The sequence below is a fragment of the Mytilus californianus genome, unplaced genomic scaffold, assembly GCF_021869535.1.
Source record: "Mytilus californianus isolate M0D057914Y unplaced genomic scaffold, xbMytCali1.0.p SCAF_8, whole genome shotgun sequence".
NCBI lineage: Eukaryota > Metazoa > Mollusca > Bivalvia > Mytilida > Mytilidae > Mytilus > Mytilus californianus.
In genome coordinates this window covers 27,882,269-27,903,046 of record NW_026262734.1, presented here as the reverse complement: position 1 = coordinate 27,903,046, position 20,778 = coordinate 27,882,269, and the positions used below count along the sequence as shown (strand labels likewise).

The 20,778-nt window shown below is 33.7% G+C and overlaps 1 protein-coding gene and 1 long non-coding RNA gene across 2 annotated transcripts in view; both read left to right on the top strand.

The window, feature by feature from the left end:
- The first annotated feature begins 901 nt into the window (after positions 1 to 901).
- On the top strand, positions 902 to 3,895 carry LOC127712468 (uncharacterized). Its single transcript, XR_007987096.1, has 2 exons — positions 902 to 1,996; positions 2,158 to 3,895. It is a non-coding gene; the product is annotated as an uncharacterized LOC127712468 (long non-coding RNA).
- Positions 3,896 to 10,561: 6,666 nt separating this feature from the next.
- LOC127712466 (carbonic anhydrase 1-like) overlaps positions 10,562 to 20,778 on the top strand; it is a 47,116-nt gene continuing 36,899 nt past the window's right edge. The window contains exon 1 of the mRNA XM_052218912.1: positions 10,562 to 10,610. The gene's annotated coding sequence lies outside the window, so the exon portion shown is untranslated. The remainder of the gene's footprint in view (positions 10,611 to 20,778) is intronic.

The window sequence follows — 20,778 nt, the reverse complement described above, 5'->3', positions numbered from 1 at the left end:
GAAGCTTGTTTATGATCATAAGATTATATTCAAAAGTAAATTTTGTAAAAAAAAAATTCAATTTTTTCCGTATTTTACTTGTAAGTGGACTTAGTTTTTCTGCCAGTTAACATTACATTCACTCTGTGGTTAAAGTTTTAAAAATTTCAATAACTTTCTTAAACTATCCTAGATTTCTACCAAACTTGGAAAGAAGCTTGTTTATGATCATAAGATAGTATCCAGAAGTAAATTTTGTAAAAAAAAAAATCCATTTTTCCGTATTTTACTTATAAATGGACTTAAGTTTTTCTGCCAGGAAACATTACATTCACTCTGTGGTTAAAGTTTTTGAAATTTTAATAACTTTCTTAAACTATCCTGGATTTATACCAAACTTGGAAAGAAGCTTGTTTATGATCAAAAGATAGTATCCAGAAGTAAATTTTGTAAAAAAAAAATTCCATTTTTCCGTATTTTACTTATAAATGGACTTAGTTTTTCTGCCAGTTAACATTACATTCACTCTGTGGTTAAAGTTTTTAAAATTTTAACAACTTTCTTAAACTATCCTGGATTTGTACCACACTTGGACAGAAGCTTGTTTATGATCAAAAGCTAGTATCTAGAAGGAAATTTTGATAAAATTTTGTTCCATTTTTTCTGTATTTTACTTATAAATGGACTTAGTTTTTCTTCCAGTCAACATTACATACATTCTGCAGTTTAAGTTTTTAAAACATTTATTAGATTCATAAATTATCCTGGATTTTTACCAAACTTGGACAGAAGCTACTTACAATCAAAACATAGTATAGAGGGGAATATTTTTATTAATTTTTTTCCTCATTTTTGTTGAGCCTGCGATTAACACCAAAAGTAGGCGAGACACTGGGTTCCGCGGAACCCTTACGAATTTTTATTTCAGTGTCCCCAATATAGCCATTTAAGAAATAAATTTAATTTAAAAAAAAAGAAATAAAATACAATTCAAGCAAAGGGCCTTTTGCTTCTAAGTATTTATAGATTGAATTTAAATTGTTTTGTGATTTATTATTAATTGTTATATAAATATCAGTTTTCATTAAGTAGAACATTCATCCTAAATCCCACAACGATTTAAAATCTATCCGGGGCAGGTCCAGGTGAGGGCGTAATGGACGTATGCCCCTCCCCCCCTTTAAAAAAAAAAAAAAAAAACTCGTTATCTGATAATATTGTATTGAATATGGCAATTTATGCATTTCACAATTATTTTATGTTTTTTAGCAAAAAAAAGGTCCAAAAATTTTTTATACTCGCTCCGCTCGGCGAAAGATTTGATTCTACGCCCCCTCTTTCAAATATCCTAGAAATGCCCTTGTCATTCTGTAAATATTTCGAAACGATCACCCCTCTGCTTAATATTCTCATAGTATCGGATGAATATAATTTTCGATTTGATCTGTCCGATTATGATAGATAGGTAATGTAATGAATCATTTAGGATTCAGTTTTATGATTTAGTTAATTTTTATACGACTACAAAAAAAATTTGCGGTCGAATATTGGTACCTTGTTGTCGTCCGTAGTCACTTAGTTTCAGGACAATGTCTTTAGTGTAAGTGAATGGATCTCTATGAAATTTAAACACAAGGTTTGAAACCACAAAAGGATGGTAGGGATTGATTTTGGGGGTTATGGTCCCAACAGTTTAGGGATTAAGGGCCTATAAAGGGGTCCAAATAAGCATTTATATACGACCGCAAAAAAAAATTTGTGGTCGTATATTGGTATGACTTCGTCGTCGTCGTCGTCCAAAAACACATTTGTTTTTCGCACTCTAACTTAAGTTTAAGTGAATGGATCTCTATGAAATTTTACCATCAGGTTCAATACCACAAAAGGAAGGTGGGGATTGATTTTGGGGGTTATGGTACCAACAGTTAAGGAATTAGGGGCCAAAAATAAGCATTTTGTAACTTCCAGACATAACTTGTGTGTTAGTGTATGGATCTCTCTGACATTGTTACACAAGGTTCCATATCACAAAGGGAATGCTGGGATTGATTTTGGGGGTAATTGCCTCCAAATTTTAGGAATTCGGGGCCAAAAAGGGGCAAAAAACAAGCATTTTTCTAGTTTCCAGACAATAACTTGTGTGTAAGTGTATGGATCTCTCTGACATTGTACCACAAGGTTCCATATCACAAAGGGAATGCTGGGATTGATTTTGGGGGTAATTGCCTCCAAATTTTAGGAATTAGGGGCCAAAAAGGGGCAAAAACAAGCATTTTTCTAGTTTTATGACAAAAACTTGTGTGTAAGTGTATGGATCTCTCTGACATTGTACCACAAGGTTCCATATCACAAAAGGGAATGCGGGGATTGATTTTGGGGGTAATTGCCTCCAAATTTTAGGAATTAGGGGCCAAAAAGGGGCAAAAAACAAGTATTTTTCTAGTTCATGACAATAACTTGTGTGTAAGTGTATGGATCTTTATGAAATTGTACTACAAGGTTCCATATCACAAAGGGAAAGCTGGAATTGAGTTTGGGGGTAATTGCCAAAAACGTTTAGGAAAAAGGGGCCAAAAATAAGCATTTTTCTAGTTTCCAGACAATAACTTGTGTTCATGTGTATGGATCTCTCTGAAATTGTACTGCAAGGTACCATACCACAAAGGGAAGGCTGGGATTGATTTTGGGGGTAATTAGGAATTAGGGGCCATAAAGGGGCAAAAAAACAAGCATTTTTCTAGTTTCAGGACAATAACTTGTGTGTAAGTGTATGGATCTTTATGAAATTGTAATGCAAGGTTCCATATCACAAAGGGAAAGCTGGGTTTGAGTTTGGGGGTAATTGCCCTAAACGTTTAGGAATTTGGGGCCAAAAAGGGGGAAAAAAACAAGCATTTTTCTAGTTTCCAGACAATAACTTGTGTTCAAGTGTACGGATCTCTCTAAAATTGTACTGCAAGGTACCATACCACAAAGGGAAGGCTGGGATTGAGTTTGGGGGTGATGAATCATAAGGGGGTTCAAAAAATTTGGGGAGGGGGGATTTTTTTTTCCTTTTTTTTTCTTTAAAATTTTCAATTTTAAATTGGTTATATCTGATTTATATATAAAAGCAAATAATAATGATATGGTTTGAATACTAGGTAAATTAAAAAAATTAAAGTTCTTAGACTACATTCATTCTGTGTCAGAAACCTATGCTGTGTCAAATATTTAATTACAATCCAAATTCAGTGCTGTATCAAGCTTGAATGTTGTGTCCATACTTGCCCCAACTGTTCAGGGTTCGACCTCTGCGGTCGTATCAAGCTGCGCCCCAGCGGAGCATTTTATTCTAGTTTCCAGACAATAACTTGTGTGTAAGTGTATGGAACTTTCTGAAATTGTACCACAAGGTTCCATACCAAAATGGAAGGTTGGTATTGATTTAGGGGTTATGGCCCTAACTGTTAAGGAATTATGGTCCAAAAACAATACTTTTCTAATACTTTGTATAAATTGCTTATTTCTTGACCAATTTCAATGGGGTTTTATTATTGAATTCTTGGGTTTTTTAATATGCTGAATCTTAACCATGTATTAATTTTTTGGATTTTGGGCCCCGTTTTTTAAATTGGTCCACATTGAGGTCCAAAGGGTCTAAAATTAAACTTTGTTTGAAAAATTGAATTATTGGGGTTCTTTGATATGCTGAAACTAACTGTGTATTTCAATTTTTAATATTTGGTCCCGTTTTCAAATTGGTCTACATAAAGGTGTAGGGTTCAAATTTAACTTAGTTTCATTTTAACAAAAATTGAATTCTTAGGGTTCTTTGATATGCTGAATCTAAACATGTATTTAGATTTTTTATTATTAATAGTTTTCAAGTTGGTCTAAATCAGGGTCCAAAATTAAACTTTGTATTACTTATAAATGGATTTAGTTTTATTCCAGTTAACATTACGTACAGTCTGCAGTTAAAGTTTTTAAAAAAATTATTAGATTCATAAACCTTCTTGGGTTTTTACCAAACTTGAACAGAACTTTTACAATCAAAAGATAGTATAGAGAGGAATATTTTTATTATTTTTTTTTCCTTATTTTTGTTAAGCCTGCGATTAACAGCAAAAGTAGGCGAGACACTGGGTTCCGCGGAACCCTTACGAAGTTTATCATGATAATATACGGCATGAAAAAATTTACAATTACATCTGACTGATGAATTAACCGGCAGTACAATCGGAAATATATATAAAAAATATTTACAATATGCATTGCCCAGCGTGGATCAGCGTAGCTGATTGAGGATAATTGATATGTACGTCAATTGATAGTACATATTGACGATCCTACATTTAAAAGAAACCTTCACCGTCCCCTGGCTACACAAAAACATACACACACAGTCGATGTCTTATGCAGAAGTTCTGTTCTGTTCATACTATCGAACAGAATTCAAGAAATTCATATATTTCCTTATATCCTGTACTGTAAAATCCCTACCTGCTTAGGAATTTGAATAATTGGTCGTTACACGTAGATCTGAGAGTACTCGAAGTTACTGAAAGCTAGTTGATTGATTGATTGATTGATTGATTGCTAAACGTCCAATGGCAAATAGTTTATGCATGTTCAGGACAAAAACAAATTTACGATAAATACAACAGGTAGCTAGGTCCTGTAATAGGGGTCGTCCAGGACGAAGGTCTTGAAATTTGGAAACGCCATGCATTGGAAAATGGGGGTTTAATGGATAGGACAGAAATTTTCCTTTCAGTAGACGACCTTCGAACCCCTCAATTCTCTTCTTGTTGGTGGAACTCATATCAAACCAAGGATCACTATACAAATCATTGACTAAACGATGTTTTGTTAAATTTATAGTGAAGGAAGGACATGCTTTGTATATATGCATATCTAAAGGAAATTATGGAACAATATTTTTATGACCCGTGAATACGTCGAAAGATCAGGTTATTGTTTCCGTTTAATTAAACCTATTGTTATAATATATATGTATATCAATGATATAATATGATATAAATTCACTACAGGCATCGTGTAAAGTAGTACACAGTCAGTTCAGCATTACTTGAGTCGCTGTGACCTACATGTCATACTTCAGTGTCAGACTTTGATTAAGTTTTCATTTTTTAGCTTGCCTTGGCGTCCGTCGTCGTTAGCTTTTTACAAAAATCTTCTCTGAAACCACTGGGCCAAATTTAACCAAACTTGGCCACAATCGTCATTAGGGTATCTAGTTTAAAAAAATGTGTCCGATGACCCCGCCAACCAACCAAGATGGCCGCCATGACTAAAAATAGAACATAGGGGTAAAAGTAGATTTTGGCTTGTATATCTGAAACCAAAGCATTTAGAGTAAATCTGACATAGGGTAAAACTGATTATCAGGTCAAGATCTATCTGCCCTGAAATTTGCAGACAAATCTGAAAACCTGGTGTTGGGTTGCTGCCCCTGAATTTGTAATTTTAAGGAAATTTTGCAGTTTTTGGTTATTATCTTTAATATTATTATAGATAGAGACAAACTGTAAACAGCAATAATGTTCAACAAAGTAAGATCTACAAATAAGTCGTCATGACCAAAATTGTCAGTCGACCCCTTTAGGAGTTATTGCTCTTTATAGTCAATTTTTAACAATTTTTCGTAAATTTTTGTAATCTTTTACAAAAACCTTCTTCTCTGAAACTACTGAGACAAATTTAACCATACTTGGCCCCGCCTTCAAACCATCATGGCCGACTTTGTTAAAAATAGAACTTAGGGGTAAAATGCAGTTTTTGGTTTATATCTCTGAAACTAAAGCATTTAGAGCAAATCTGACAGGTGGCAAAAATGTTCATCAGATTTACATTTATCTGCCCTGAAATTTTCAGACGAATCCGATAACCCGTTGTTGGGTTGCTGCCCCTGAGTTAGTAATTTTACAGAATTTTAGTTTTTTGTTATCTTATATATCATTATAATATCTAATATCTAATACTATTAATTATGATTTTAACCTAATTTTACATGATTTCCAAAGCATCAGTAAATACAGGTGAGCGACACAGGCTCTTGAGAGCCTCTAGTTTTTTATTTTGTTCATTTATCAGACACGTATGACATGTATGGTACTTATGATAATGTCTTGTATATAAATGATCTGTATTCATTACGGACATCTTGTATAGTACAACACAGTCACAATGACCTACATGTTATCACTGAATCACATGATATACATGCATCGTTTTTTAGACTTTTTTAATCTACATATTTGTTAATATTTTATTTATTCAGATGAATGTAGGCACAACGTACGGTGACCTATAGTTGTTTATTTCTGTGTCATTTGGTCTCTTGTGGAGAGTTGTCTCATTGGCAATCATACCACATCTTCTTTTTATGCCCCCGCCGTAGCGGTGGGGGCATTAAGTTTCACCCTTGTCCATCTGTACGTACGTACGTACGTACGTCCGTCCGTATACGTCCCAAAATTGGTTTCCGTTCTCTAACTTGAGTTTTCCTCAACCAAATGTTATGAAACTTGTACACAATGCTTATTACCACAAAACACAGATCAAGTTTGAATTTTGGTTGCGTCGCTGTAACCGTTCTTCAGTTATGCCCCTTTATAAATGGAAAAATTGGAAAATTTTTAGTTTCCGTTCTCTAACTTAAGTTTGCCTCAACTAAATGTTATGAAACTTATACATAGTTCTTATTACCACAAAACACAGATCGAGTTTGAATTTTGGTGGCGTCACTTTAACCGCTTTAGAGTTATGCACCTTTATAAATGGAAAAATTGCAAAATTTTTAGTTTCCGTTCTCTAACTTAAGTTTGCCTCAACTTATGAAACTTATACACAATGCTTATTACCACAAAACACAGATGAAGTTTGAATTGTGGTGGAGTCACTTTAACCTTTCTAGAGTTATGCCCCTTTTTTAGATATACAATAAAAAAAAAATGAATTCTAAAGTGTAACCCCTTGTGAATATATATTTGTTCCGCATAATACTTGTTTCCCCTGGAACAAAACTGGATAATAAATATGTATTTCCACCTTCATTATGTATCTTCCTGGAACTAAAACGTCATATGGTTTCATAATATTTATTTCTTTAAAGAAAGTGTCATTCCTGGAACTTTTATTATATAAAACATTGTCCATAATATTTGTTCCAAAAAACTTGAGCATATACCAAAAGTTGCATTGGGAACTTTCCTTATGTTATATTTTATCCCTTGTGAATGAAATTTTCTAATAGCATTGGATCAAATATATAAGGATTGTTCCCAATGGAACTTGTTAGATGTTAAAAGTTCTTTGGAAAAAAATATTATGGGGGAACTTACAGTACATGGCCAAAAGAAATCGTCACCTGAATTTTTTTGCTATATATTTCAAATAAAGACACGTTTTTTTTCGAATATTTTGAAGGTATTTATGGTTGGATTTTTATCAACAAGGCGTTAAAAGACGGAATTGTCTAAAGAATATTTGTTTATTGGGTTATAGTTCTGTTTTCCGGTGTTATTGATTTTTGTCGAGCCTTCGACTTTAGTCGAAAAAGCGAGACATAGCGATCCTACATTCCGTCGGCGTCGTCGTCGTCGTCGTCGTCGGCGGCGTCCACAAATATTCACTCTGTGGTTAAAGTTTTTGAAATTTTAATAACTTTCTTAAACTACCTTGGATTTCTACCAAACTTGGACAGAAGCTTGTTTATGATCATAAGATAGTATCCAGAAGTAAATTTTGTAAAAATAAAATTCCATTTTTCCGTATTTTACTTATAAATGGACTTAGTTTTTCTGCCGGTAAATATTACATTCACTCTGTGGTTAAAGTTTTTAAAATTTTAATAACTTTCTTAAACTATCCTGGGTTTCTACCAAACTTGGACAGAAGCTTGTTTATGATCATAAGATAGTATCCAGAAGGAAATTTGTAAAATAATAAATCCATTTTTTCCGTATTTTACTTTTAAATGGACTTAGATTTTCTGCCAGGAAACAACACATTCACTCTGTGGTTAAAGTTTTTAAAATTTTAATAACTTTCTTATACTATTTTGGATTTGTACCAAACTTGGACAGAAGCTTGTTTATGATCAAAAGCTAGTATCTAGAAGGAAATTTTGTAAAATAATAAATCCATTTTTTCCGTATTTTACTTTTAAATGGACTTAGATTTCCTGTCAGGAAACAACACATTCACTCTGTGGTTAAAGTTTTTTAAATTTTAATAACTTTCTTATACTATTTTGGATTTGCACCAAACTTTAACAGAAGCTTGTTTATGATCAAATGCTAGTATCTAGAAGGAAATTTTGTTTTCTTCAAGTTAACATTACATTCAGTCTGCAGATAAAGTTTTTAAACATTTATTAGATTCATAAACTATCCTGGATTTTTACCAAACTTGGACAGAAACTTCTTACAATCAAAAGATTAGTATCAAGAGGAATATTTTTATTGATTTACTTCCTCATTTTTGTTGAGCCTGCGATTAACAGAAAAAGTAGGCGAGACACTGGGTTCCGCGGAACCCTTACGAATTTTTCTTGATATGAACACATACAATAAAATTTTACAATTTAAATTGGTTGAATATAAAGCAAATTTCTGAACAGAAAAATAATATTTGTGTTCATCTCGTGAGAAAATGATAATGATCCACAACCAAATGTGACATTTCTGCATCTTTTGGTACCCAGTTGCTTAAAATAAAACAAAAAATGACCCCAAAATATGTGTTTGAAAAAATCAAGGAAGTTTTATATGGAATATTGGTGAAAAATTTCAAGTGACAAATACTTATGGTCACACACTGTTATATTCTGTCACACCCCTCACCCACCCACTAGATACTGTTGATAGTTATTGACAATTTCGCCGAAAAAGAAAAAAATCTACCACGACTGTAACGTCTCCACAAAAAGGCTAAAAATGAGAAAATACAACAATCATTTTGGAAAGGCTGGGTAAATCAACATTTCCAAACTCGTCGCGGAAGAATAAAAATGCAGTTGATTATTTTGTATTAAGCTTTAACCATATATACGAAAACGTTGTTTTTTTTTACTTTTCATGTAGTGGATGCTTTTTTTTAGCAGTGCTATCAAAGTTCGTCTTTCTGTAAATACGAAATAGTACGGGGCTGTGATTTGTGGCATACAGTATTTATAAGATTCTCCAGTAGATGTATCACCTGTGTTGACTGGCCGTCGAAAAATTTGAGATGTTGATCTCACAAAGTCTTCTGTTGATGCTGGTTCGTTACTAGTATTAAGGACTGCTCTGGCTTCTCGAACAACTCTGAGAATTGCATCCGCCATATTATTATCAACGTACTTAAAATATTAAATGACGTCATAAAACGCTTAAAGTTAGAAGGGAGAAACTATTTTTTTATCCAAGTATTACTTTTCATTCAGACGCTTTAACACTATTCAAAGCGGACAAAAGAGCTGTTTTTAATATTAAAAAATGATTTTCTAATATTAAAAAAGGATTTTCTAATATTAAAAATTCATTTCTTAATATTAGAAAATCATTTTTTATTATTAAAAAGTAGCGTATTTTCCAATATTAGAAAATGATTTTTTAATATTAGAAAATGATTTTTTAATATTAGAAAATGATTTTTTAATATTAGAAAATCCTTTTTTAATATTAGAAAATGCTTTTCTAATATTAGAAAATCCTTTTCTTATATTAGAAAATCCTTTTCTAATATTAGAAAATCATTTTTTAATATTAGAAAATCATTTTTTAATATTAGAAAATCATTTTTTAATATTAGAAAATAGCTCTTTTTGTCCACTTTGGCTTGCCATAGACCCGAGAATCTGTCCCGCTTGAACTTTTGACGTCATACAACAATCACTTTTCCTTTGTGGCGTCAGATATTTTGTATTGTGACGTCAAAATTTTACGGGAACCTGTGTGATGTCCAGTAATGGGGGACAAATAGCGATAAGGTGTATTACAAAATGTACTTTATAATCCAAAATGATTTCAAGTATAATCCAACAAATAATTTGACTTTCCAAATCCAATTATGACTATAAATATAAAAACGTATCAATTAAACGGAACTAAGAAATAAAACAGTTTTTTTTTTCGTTATTAGAACGACAATGAGTATTCCCCATTGGTACCTCCATACACACATTCCTTAGGAGTCATGTGTTTTGACGTCGAAAATATGACGTCATTTTGTAAACATGGCGTGACAAATCGCCAACTTCCTGAAAATTGAAAAGCCATAATAAGCTTTATCCTGCGATAAAATGCAGTTAAATATTTAATTTTGCTGTTGTGTAAATTAGTACAAACATTGTGTGTCTGTTTTCCTTTTATGCAAGAACTGCATTTTTCCTCTGGAACGTGAACAAAATACACCTTATCGCTATTTGTCCGCCATTACTGGACATCACACAAGTTCCCGTAAAATTTTGACGTCATAATAGAAAATATCTGACGCCACAATGGAAAAGTGATTGTTGTATGACGTCAAAAGTTCGAGCGGGACTGATTCTCGGGTCAAGCGGGATTAGCGATAAGGTGTATATTCACCTTGTGCTCCAATTTGGAATTTTTCTCCTGGATTTCTAATTTCAATTTCTGAAGGTAAGTCACCTTTACTTATCTTATTGTACAAAACTTATATTGAATGCAGTACTGGTCATTGTCGGACCGGCACAAACAGCGGAAATGATCAGAAGACGAACAATACACCTTATCGCTGTTTGTCCGCCATTACTGGACATCACAAAAGTTCCCATAAAATTTTGACATCATAATAGAAAATATCTGACGTATTATTGTCCTAAAATATCCCTCGGACGAGTCCCCAATGTAACGTGAGTGGAGTTTCCACTGGCTTCGTAAGTTCTCCGTTGTCTACCCAAGTTTTGGGATATTGAACATTGGATATTAAAAACAGCCTATCTGAGCATAATGCGACTTATATTAAAAATTTCACAGCTCAATTTAAACTGACTGTAATGTATGACTTTGATAGAAGATACTTGAAAATTTCATTTTGGGCTACAGGAACATAAACTTTCAATATCAAGATCACTTTTTGTTGATTTTTCCTTGTTTGTTCTACTGCTTTAAAGACTTTCTACAATTTTTGCAATGAGTTTAGTAAAAAATCCAAGGTATTGAAGTGTCAAGGAATATTGACCCCCCTTTTTTTCTCCTGGTGTCAGTAAAGAACTACTAATTGATCAAAAGTGCAGTCATGGTCATTTTACTGTTTTTATTTACATCAGTCAATAAAATTTAAGATATAAAAATTTCATTTGGAATAATAAATGGTATTTTTGTGAGTTTCTGCAGTGTTTACATTAGGCTATGCTATCTGCCAAATACATGGTATGACGCAATGATATAAGGGGTAAAAATCAAATAATTTCATTAAATCTTCATGACAACATTTTTTTGGGGGTAGTAAACAACCTATGTTTTAATGTTTAACACCACAGAAACAACTTTCTGTGCATTTATAACAATTTAGGACATTTTTTTTTATATAGATGTTTATTAAGAGACATTCGTTATGGTTGAATATAAGGCCAAAAATAAATAATTGTTTGTTTCCCCAAACCCGACCCTATCAAGTCAGGTGTGGGTAGGTAGGTAGGTAAATTATTTTATTTTTTTGGGAAATTTTGTTTTTTTTTGGTACTAACCATCATTATAGGGCAGTATTTTAAATTCTAGGGTGTATCAAGCTATCAGTTTCTTCATGTCAGATATATTAAATAAAACTCTATGTATAATTTGAAATAATTTATTTAATTGGGTTTCTCTTGGGTGGTAATTTTCCAATAATGACACAGTCTCTGCAAACTGGTAGAACAATACGATGTGTTTTAATGGCATCTTGGTCCTTTGTTGCCCCCACAGCTGCACAGAAGGCACAGATATCAGGCTGTGCCAGGGTAGAGGCATAATACGGAAATTCCACATGTGTATTACAGTCTTTCTGTAGGCGCACATTCACCACGCCTTCAAGAGCATCACCTGAAATAAAGAACAACATAGATCTTTAATAAATAAAAAATAATATCCAAAAGTACTTTGTATATATATATTGGGAATTTTCAATGAATAAAATGTCTAAAATACTGAGCCTTCTGTTTATATTAAGCAGTATAATCTGTCAGAAATCTGTCCAAGTTCAATGTCAGAGAGTGTACTACTAGAATGAAGTTTATATACCGTTCATTGAAGTATGCAATTTTCCACTGAAAGAAGGATTTAAACATTGAAACCATATCAAACACTGAATAACTCAATGGAACATGCATATAAAATACAATCAACTGAGTGTATGAACATTTTATTGTATGTTAAATGTGGAACTTTCATTCAAAGTTGGTTCACAAAATCATGCTATGCAAGACCATGTTATTATATATTGCTACGAAAAATTGAGATGGAGTATGCACGGATGGACTGCGACACAACGGTGAATCATATTGCTACCCCCTTAGCAGAACATACAAATATACAAGACTATAAACATCAGGCTGGCTAATTACAATCCCCCCCTCCTTCATATTGATTCAGTGATTCAATGTTGCTGTTTTATGCCCGGGCAGCATAAATTCAATGGATATATTCAGCCGATGGACATGAAGTGTATGTGTGAAATGACCATGGAAAAAGCCTGCTTTTTAATAGTCAGACATGATCTTTAACGTGCAAGCACACATTGAAGATAACAGTCTGCAGGAAGACATGTCGCCCTACTCGGACACATTATTCTGATTCCCGGCAAACCAGTCTTTGCTCTAACTCTAGTACTACATGCTTGGCGGAAAAGCAGCAAATACCAATTTTAAAGCCTTTGGTTCAGTGACTCCGTCGGGGATCAATGCCACCGTACTCGAAGCGAGCACGCTACCATTGTGGCAGCCTTCTTTTTAGAGAAGTATGGGCTGTCTGCTTTTACGAGACTAGTGTGGAGTGGTCTGCTTTTATTAGGGACCAAATGATTAATTTAAATCAATTGCTTTCAGGCCTCGGGTCAAATTAGTAAGGGCATAAGGAAATCATTAGGGAATTTAGGTTAAGGGTTTGAAAATTTGCAAGAAAACAAGAAAAAGAATGCAAACAAAGGTGGGGGCACTCTCCTTATCCTAAAAAAGTCTACCTTTGCTTGCAAGAAATAGATATTGGGACGGTCACTTATTATGCATACCTGTAAACTTGTTGAGTAATAGCTTCTTCTTTTCGCTTAGGAAGTTTGTTGACAGCTTGACTGGCACCCATCATAATTTTTGTCAAAGGTATTGACAATATTTGAGGAGGAGGCTTCTTTTTCTGTAAAGGTCCCATCAATGTCAATGCAAAATTTCAAAAACTTAAAGTCTTTATTAAAGTCTAGTGCCAGTTTCATGTCATCACCGTAGTGTGGACTAAATATTTCTGTAGAACCACTTTTTTCAGAAATGGATACACGGATGTGTTTTTTGTCAAGAGCATCCTCCTCCTCTTCAGTCAATTCTAAATCGGCTATCACGTCCTCACAAATGTTTTCAAATATTTCCATCTACGAAAATCTGCGCAACACATTTGTTACCAAGTCTTTCTTAAAGTTTCCAGCCGAATAAACGGCAACAGAAACCGACAGAACGGAGTCCATGTTCTGACATTTAAGTGTATGAACAATCTAGAGAATATCGTAAAGACCCGAGACCACGTGGAAGAAGAAAGCCAAGTCGCGTCATCAAGGCGTTTTCAACTATGCCGATTATAAAGGCGCTTTGAAGAACAGCGTCTCCTTCTTATGTTTTATGTATTTGACTCCTCCATTTCATAGGAGCACCGCACCACCACATGAATTTCGATAAAAAAAATTTCTACACAAAATCGTCAATAAAATTATTCCGGTTGCGGCGATTTTTCCGGGTCGGTCGGGATTGGGGAAACAAACAACATTTTATTTTAGGCCTAAGTTACATACAAGAATAATAAAATATACGGTGGTGGCTAGTCTACTTGTCATTGTAAAGTTCCATATTTGCAAGCCAGACGGTATGAGCGTCTGCTCATTTCAAATCCTAAGTGTAGACTGCCCTGAACCCGGTGAGTGACGTCATACTTATAGATCCTAGGGACAACGAGTCCGGCCGGGCCGGATGTCAGGCACGTGCAAGTGGCAGGAAGTCCCGACAAGAATTATTACATGGCCGGTCTCGGAAGAAAGAGTTACGGAACTATAAATAATACTAACATTAACCAATTTCCCCTAATAAATAGAATAAATAACAAGTAAACAAAGTGACCACCATTACATAAGAAAGAAGAGGTCTCCCGAATAGAGGTACCACTAAAAATAACCTCTGGTTTTCTGGAAATCTTTAGTTAATTTAGTATACTATGGAGTGCATTAATCCTCAATGTTGAATGCAAACTCATAGACAAGTAAATTTTGGCCCAAAATGGTCTTAATATATTTGTCTTTCACCAAAAGTTTCATTTCTGCCAATTTGTTGGTTAGTTTAAGTAAACAATGACATCAAATGCACTATTTTTTGTCCGAGTAGGCCTACTTTCACATACGTTCTAAATTGGAGGGAGTAATTGGTGGTCTGACACCAATATTATGATCAGTATCCATGAAAAATCAAGGCTTAAAAGTACACCGTTTTTACAAAACTACAAAAGGCAGATTTATCATCGAAATTTCAAAGAAATGAAAATGTAAACAAACATAATTTTTGTTTTCAAATATTTAATGCATAATCTACTTTTCCCTTTGGAACATTAATATATTCAATGTATGCTCAATATTACTGTTTAAAATAGTTCTTAAAGAGAACCACAACATCGTCGAAGACCGTGAGGTCATAATTTTTCTTAAGAAAGGACCGAAATATCGTTCTCCATCTAAAATAGATTGGAAACAGTGTCGTCAGGTCATTAAAGAAGCTCTGTTTGTCTACTGTAAAAATTGGTGTAAACGTGAAAAATCTGATAAAAAATCTCTAGACAGTTATTTGAATAAAATTATGAATACTGTTAATATTCGTATATCTCATTTTGAAAACAATTCTGAAATAGTAATAGGGTATATGATATTCCCATTTCTAGAATAAAAAATAAACTCCAAGTACTCGCAAAGCGGTTTGTGTTCGTACCGGCAGACAAAGCAGCAAATAATGTAGTGGTGGTGTGACGCATATACTACACGGGAGTTCTTCAAAACGAAATTATAAATTCTTCTACATTCAGGTCCGTACACTCCACAGAGAGTCAAATTGTAAACAAGCATATCACTGCCACTACCCAGCTTAAAGCCTCTTCCGAACATTTGAAAGTCCCTACTATGTACTGGTTACCTAAATTGCACAAAAAAAACCATTTAAATTCCGTTTCATCTCCGCATCTAATAAGTGTTCTACTACCAATCTATCAGTGCTTCAAACTACCTCCCTTACTACTATCAAAGAACTTGTTATTAACTTTTGTAATAAAGCTTATGAAAATAATGGTATTAATTATTTTTTGAGTGTTAAAAATTCTTTGGAGGTTTTAGATAAAATACATGCTTTTGATGGTCCTTTTAATTCTGTTGACAGTTATGATTTTTCTACTCTCTATATTACACTTCCACACAATCTTATCAAGAAAAAGTTTTCACATTTAATTAAATGGTCTTTTGAAAAATCTCATTGCAAATTTATTTGCTGTAACTCGTTTAAAGCCTTTTTCTGTAACAAAAAAGAAAAGAATGCTAGATTCACTTACTGGAAATGTGAAGATATGATTGAAGCTTGAAATTTTCTCCTGGACAATATATATATATACGTTTCGGCGATAAAGTGTATCGACAAGTAGAAGGTATTCCTATGGGCACTAACTGCGCCCCTTTAATAGCAGATTTATTCCTGTATTGCTATGAATCTCAGTTTATGACCAAACTCAGTAAAGACACGTCATTGTTACATTTGGTTGATACATTCAACAATACCTTCCTTTATCTGGATGATATTTTTTCGTTAAATAATCCAGAGTTATCTAATTTACTACCGAAAGAACTTACTTTAACTAAATCTAATATAAACAGCAGTAGTTGTCCTTTTCTAGATTTGGACATTTCAATCTTTAAAGGAAAACTCCATACTAAAATTTTCGACAAAAGAGACGACTTTTCATTCCCTATTGTTAATTTTCCATTTTTAGACGGCGATGTTCCTTTGGCTCCATCATACGGTGTTTATATATCCCAACTCGTTCGTTATGCCCGTGTGTGTAGTGATGTCATAGATTTTAACGAACGTAATTCAATGCATCACTGGTAAATTATTAAGTCAGGGATTTCGTTACCATAGACTACGTAAAACTTTTACTAAATTCTTTCATAGATACAAAGATTTGATTAGTAAATTTGGCTGTACCTGTAGAAAACTGATTAAAAACGGTATTTCAAATCCTAAATTTTACGGAAATATTGTACTTAAAGCGCGGAAATCACTATGTGATCCGTGTAAACTCATCGAACCTTTAAACAAACTTATTAGTAAAGGTCTTCTTCTTCTTCCTGGTACGGGAAAGACTCCGGTGCCGGAGTGTGGAATATCCCGGAACTGTGGCGCTATGTACATGCAAATGGATGTCGAAAATTTTGTTATAATAAAATAAAAATATTTGCCACATTTCAATTACAATTTAAAATAACATTAGTTGTAGCTTAATGTTAAACATATTCACATTATGTACAGTGGCTTAAATACACTAATTAATTAGCCAGACTAGAACCTCCAAATGTTAAGGTGGAGATACCACCTTTGAAGGATTCTAGGGAGGGTGACATGCAAATTGTTTCTGGGAGATCGTTCCAGACAGCAATAGTACTTGGGAAAAAAGATGATTTAAAAAAGTCTTTATTTGTATATATATGTCGAAATTTATGTAGGCCTCTAGTTCGCCTGTCAGATTGTGTCAGGACGTCATTAGTGACTTCGACCAGCCCCCCATTAATCTTATAAATCAAGACAAGCTTAGCTTTTGTTCTACGGGATTGCAAGTTCTCCCATTTTAGTTTGTTTAACATACCAGTGACAGCGCCTGGTGATCTATCGTTATAGTCATTAAAAACATATCTTGCTGCCTTACGCTGTATCTGCTCAATTTGGTTTATTTGGCTTTGTTTGTACGGATCCCAAACTGGTGAGGAGTACTCGACGGTCGGACGCACAAGTGATGTGTACGTAAGGTTTTTAACCTTACGTGTACAGTTTTTCATGTTTCTACGTAAAAAACCTAAAAGGTTATCTTACCAATGTTGTAATTAGATCTTTAAATATAGTTTACATTGTAGGATTCGCATGACTTATTCCACTTCACTCGCTTTTGTTTGTGAATAGGGCTATGATGGTTTAATGCCATCAGATCTGACTATTTGATAATACCACACCGACTAGTTTTCTTAAAACAATATAAATCCGTCTGTCTGTCCTATATAAGTTTTATGTCGTTTGAAAAGTTTAGATTGTCTTATCTAATTTTTTATTAATTTTTATGCACAATCAGATCTTGTTGATTTTTCAAACACACTTACAATTAAATCAAACAAAGACGCAATTAAATCAAATAAAGACGCCAACAAAAAAAGTTTTTGTACTTGATAATACAGAGAGTATAGTAAAGCATAATTCCGGAGCCCCTTAAGTGCAATTTAAATATAAAAATTTTCGTTTGCCGGAATTTAATCTGGTGCGCACCAGTTTGGAAAGTCGTGTGCACGACTTTCAAACTTGGGTGCATGGCTTTTAAACTGGTGCGCACGACTTTTAAACTGGCCCGCACGACTTTCAAAATGGTGCGCACGACTTTCAAACTCGTGCGCACGACTTTCAAAATTGGTGCGCATGACTTTCAAGAACTGGTGCGCATGACTTTCAAGAACTGGTGCGCATGACTTTGTAACTCGTGCGCACCAGTTTGAAAGTCGTGCGCACCAGTTTTTGAAAGTTGTGCGCACCACTTTTTAAATGTCGTGCAAATGTCATTCCTGTGCACAAGTTTTAAGGTCGTGCGTACGATTTTCAAACTAGTGAGCACCAGATTAAATCTACATCAAACAAAAATATTAATATCAACATGGCACTAAAGGGGTTCCTTACATAATGACATATACACTTTCCCGATAAAATACAAAATAAGTAAAATATAAATACAAGGGTGTACAAAATGAAAACGTTCATAGATACCCGTCAATGCAACAGGTTTCATCGTGTTTCTGGCGGATGACGACACAATACATATAGGCCCTATGCTGTACTTTTATCGCGAACAATTAAAATAATAAAATAAGCTTTTATCTATCATGGTAAACATTTGTAATTGTAAATTTGCATAGATGTAGAGTGCAGAGAGATTTGATGCAATACGTTATTTGACATCGCCATGCTCCCATTCTTTTTCTCATTCTTTACATTTAAATATATACCTTTTCAATGTTCTGTTGCTATTGATAAGTAAGCTTTTGTACGATTTATCTAAATATGTTCTTAGCATAACAGACTGAGTTTTTTTTTGTGGGTTGTCTTTTTTTTTTTTTTTTTTATGTTTTTTTTGTTGTTGTGGGGTTTTTTTTTTTTTTTTTTTTTTTTTTTTTGGCAATACATTCTGATTAATGATGCACGCCGTTCCCCGATGAAATTGTGTTTTTAAAGTAGAAATCCAAATTATAGAAACGCAGGAAATGGTGGTCGAAAATACGCCGCTAGCAAAAGAGAAAAGGGAAATTTATTTGGAAAAGATTTCGGATATGATTTATCGAAGAAATCGCCGTACAAGCAGACGTGGGGACTAGAACAGAAAATGGTTTGTTGGCATGGAATGAAAATTAAGAAGGATAGTTGAATTTGGTTATTTGGCCGAACAGCTTTCCCTATGTTCCAAGTGTAAATAGTCTCTGAAATTTAAAATACACCTGTGATGTTAATCTTTTGTTCAAACTCTCCATTATTTTTCAGGAATGGATATATTTTCTTTAATTTGTTCATCTTCATTCATCCGTACGTTTTGCCCTTTGGATATTTCAATGGACACTTTCTTAAAAAGTGTTCACCCATGGAAATAATCCTAAAGGACGAAACGCGATGTTGAATGAAGATGAAAACTTACTATAACGACTGATAATGGAGTTTTTTTTAAATAGGGATCGTAGTAATACAATGAACACCACCTATCTCATTATTAATAAATAGCTTTTATTTGCGAGTCGTAATTCCATTGTATAACATATAGTATCGTTTTCTCTAAAATTCCACAACATTATCCATTTTTTGTCTTCCGATGCAAATCGTGGCTGAATTTTTGTCACGGATAGTATCCAAGCGGGTAAAAACGAATATTTTCCATTGAGTGCAATTCCTCTTCTGTGCATCTACAAAATATCAAATGTGTTTACTCAGTTGAATTCTTTTGTGATATTGAACACATTAACATTATTCAATAAGGAAAATTAGTCTTAGATGCATGATTTTTTTTATTAATTGTTATTTGATTTGATGTAGCTGTCAGTAATTTCGAGTACTCTCAGATCTGTACTTAGTGTCTTTTTGTTGTAGGATGTATAAGTAACTTGCCACGTCCACTCTATGTTTTTGTTACTTGTTTTTGTGCTTAGTATCAATTGGATGAGTTAAGCCCTTTTCAACTGATTTTTATAGTTTGTTCATACGTTGTATTGTTACACCACTGTCCAAAGTTAGGGGGAGGGTTGGGCACTACGGGCCTCCGCTCCATTATTTCCCAGGAATGGACTTTCTCTATAACGTATTGGACTGTACAGAAAAAATCCGTTATGGTCTCAAAAGCTTGTTAAAAAAATTCCAGCATTGTAATCGTATAAGCGTGGTCTACACATGACAGTCACATCGGAATGAGGAGAAAGTTTTAAAAATACAGCTTAAAAATATGGGATGTCAACACTAAATGTGCACTCGGTTAGGACGAAATAAAATTAAATCATTCAGATCCCGTTATATTTTTTTTTTCTATTCCATTCTGAAATAAATTATTCATTTGGAAGAAAAAATTATAAAGAGATATTTTTATTACCTATATTTTTCAAACAGCAGAAACAAACTGGAAAAAAAACTACGAATTGTTAATTTACGCTTTGGTTTTCGGGGATGGGTGTGCTTTTGGTATTTTGCGTTGGATATGATGTATAAGTTCAGATGATGAAAAAACGCACCATTTCACAAAGAGGGGAGACAAAACAACTCACAGACGATTAACACAGATGTTTTTTTTTTGTGGGAGGGGCATATTGCTCACATAGGCGTCGGAAAAAGTCCGAGGGTATTCGCAGTCTTATAAAGAGTTTTTATAACAAGTATACAAGTATGTATGAAAAAAGTGTTGGTATTTCTTTGTGTGAATAAATGGAGATGTGGGATAAACAATAAGACAGAAACTGGTCAATTAATAACACATAAAACCAAAGACATCTAGATAACCTCGTGACTAATGCAGGATGGACGAGAACTTTTTACCGCTAATTTGTAAGTTTAGTAACAGAATCGTTAAGTGTTCCCTTGAATTGGCAAGTAAATTAGTATATTTAGTATAGCAAGTGTTAAATCTATAAAATTATAACATCATATGTTCACAACAATAGTCAGATTTTAATTATAACAGTAACATATTTCAGTCTCCTAGTACATATTTGTTAAAGTCTTTAAACTTCTAGTATTTCAAGAGAATGCTCAAACCATTATGAAATAAGGAGCTGTGGTATGATTGCCAATGAGACAACTTC